We start from the raw sequence: 3,048 nt of genomic DNA, 5'->3' as shown, positions 1-3,048 counted from the left end.
TTTCCTATGCCTTGAAAGTACTATTGATTACAGGCTAATGGCACCTGGTTCACAGTCTTTCTATTCATCTCATATTAGGTCTCACCATCATCTTAAGTAATATCCACGTGCACAGTTCACCAAACAGGCTGGACTCATGAAATTGGTGACAACCTCATCCATGGACAGACACTTGCTCTCCACTTCTTGACCTCACCCACAACTGTCCAATCTCTGAAATCTTCAGTTTCCATTTCCCACCTTGAATCTGTGTGCCCTCACTTCCCTCATTGTATCTCTTATGCTATACCTATCCATTAACCTTATAACAACTTCTAGCACCTTGAGCTCTTTATCCTATTCAAGTCTGAACCCCATAGCAAACTCATTTCCTCACATATTTAGCCTAGATCTCACCTATATTCAAACTCATCAACTCCTACAATTTCATTATTTCTAGCATGCCAACCTTCTATCAGCCAAATCCCTGGCTTCCTTTCCCTTCATCCAAATGGCTCAACACTATTGGAGAAAAAGGTATGACCATTTAGAATAACAATACCACAAACTTAAGCTTCCCATCTTCAGATGGGCCCTATGGGAGGCACTTTTCTTCTTCTTTCCCTTTCGTCTTCTTTTTCAAACAACCCCCAGCAGATGAACTCACTTCTCAGCAGATGAACTGTCAGCAGAATTCCAAATTCACAGAGAAAAGAGAAATCATTGTGGCTTTCTTACTGCTTTTCTTCATCAACCTTTCTTTTTCTTTTTCTTTGCAGGGGAGGGCTGGAGGAGGAGAATCAGCCTGAGTACTTCTAGTACTCTATTTTATCTAATCTATTGATTTATTAGCTATACAACTTTAATGTTTTTATTTTAAGTCACTTCTCTAGGATTTATAATATGCATTATGAACCCAATACAGTCTTCACTGTTGAACCACTTCATATAAAACAGCATATTCCATAACCCTGCCCCACCTGCCACTCATGTTACTGTTATAACTTTTTATTGGTGCATGTTATGAGCTCCACAATACACTATTGTTGACTTAAACAATAATTTGAACAAAAAAATTGGAAAGAAAAATACTTTCTATTCGTCCACATATTAACCATTTTAGTACTCTGTCTGGTAGACCCAGCGATTCACCTCATATTATTTTCTTTTTATGTTTCTTGTAGTAGAGGTCTGCCAGCAATAAATTTTCTCAGATTTTACTTGCCTAAAAATGTCTCTATTTTTTGTCTTCCTTTATAGATTTTTGGCAAATATAGAATTCTAGTTTGACTTTTTCATTTCTTTCAGGCCTGTACAGAAGCCATTCCATTGTATTCTGGCTTGCATGGTTTCTAATGAGAAGAAAACAATATTCCCTATTTTTGTTCCCCTCTACAAAAAGTGTCTTCCATCCCCTTTGGCTGCTTTTAATATTTTGTCTTCATCACTGCATTTCAGCACCATGATCACAATGTGCCCTGATTTTTTTTTTTTTTAGGTAGGGAGGTGACTTCTTGCTTAGATTCTTTTAGCTTCACAGAGCTCTATGTATATAGTTTTAATCAAGAAGGAAATTTGGGGGTGCCTGGGTGGCTCAGTTAAGCATCTGACTCTTGATTTTGGCTCACGTCATGATCTCACAGTCGACGAGACTGAGACCTGTGTCAGGCTCTGCACTGACAACACAGAGCCTACTTGGGATTCTCTCCCAGCTCTCTTTCCCTCCCCTGCACACGCTACCTCGCTACCTCGTGCTTGCACTCTCTTGCGCTCTCTCTCACTCTCTTGCGCTCTCTCTCTCTTTATACATATAAAGAGAGGCTCTGTCTCTGTTAATTGTGCTTTGTACTGAATATAATAAGCTTGCTTTGTTTACAGTTCCAAGTCTGTCCAAATCTGGTTTGGGCCTGAAAGTGATCAAAAGAGGAACAGATTGGAGCACCACCTTGATTAAACTGCATACATTCAGTGTATGTTATAGAAGCAGTACTAATCCATGCCGTTTGCAATAAGAACTAAAATAACTCCACACTGGTTCTGGCAAGATTAGAACTTGTGATTTGGGCAGTGTTATTAATCAGGCTTATGGAGTTCTAACTCTTTGAGAGCCTCAGAAAGAACACACTTGGGAGCCTAGGAGAGATTCAGCTTCTTTTCAAATTCCTAAATCCTCTATAAAGGTTAAATATACACAGTTAATGGGTTTGTTTCTTTTCCTATAGAATTAACCAACGGGCTTCCTGGGAGCCAAGACTCTTTCACTTGAAGGAGACAAAATGGTGTGAGGCTGCCCCATGGGCTACTTTATAATTGCACATCATCCTTTTCTCTCTTTGGACCTGAAAAAATCTTAAAAGATCTTAAGTGGCATCAGAGACCCTATCACCTAAACATACATTTAGAAATATTTGCTCTTCATTTTTCACATGTCTGAGCACTAGCATGGCAATTATTTTTCCTTCCCAATAGAGAGGCATGACCTGAGATAAAGACAGAAAAGATAAAATTGGTCTGTCAAAGAAGTTAGTGGGTTTTTTTTTTTTTTTTTGGCTAATGTGATAAAACAAAGAGGGGAGAACTATCAGCTTCTTTCTTAAAAGTTGCCCTTGAAGGTAAAAGCTCCACTGAAATTTTTACCTCATACGTGCTGTCCTTTGGAGGCTTCTAAAAGATCTATCACCAGTCTGCAAATGTCTACTCTTTTTGGTTTTTCCTAGCTGCATCAAAATGTATCTGGACAGCAGGGGGAAGAAACAAGAGTTGAGCCCAGTGACCCACCTAAGGGCCTTGTTGCTGACTTAAATTGATATAGATATCAATTCTCATTATGGCCAATCAAGGTATTGAGGGGTCATAGGCATAAATTTTTACCTTTTTAATAAAAGTAGAAACATATATTCTATAGTTTAGGACAGAGGAAACATTCCATAAAGGGAAATAACAGTGGATCTTATAATCTAGAACTATATTCCCAGATATATGCTCTTCTGTAACAGTGGATCTGAACTTTTTAGGCACATGAATCTCTTTGAGAATCTCATGAAAACTTTGTTACTTTTCAGAAAAGGA

Source organism: Crocuta crocuta, unplaced genomic scaffold, assembly GCF_008692635.1.
Source record: "Crocuta crocuta isolate KB4526 unplaced genomic scaffold, BGI_CrCroc_1.0 scaffold529, whole genome shotgun sequence".
NCBI lineage: Eukaryota > Metazoa > Chordata > Mammalia > Carnivora > Hyaenidae > Crocuta > Crocuta crocuta.
Note: the sequence above shows the minus strand (reverse complement) of the source record.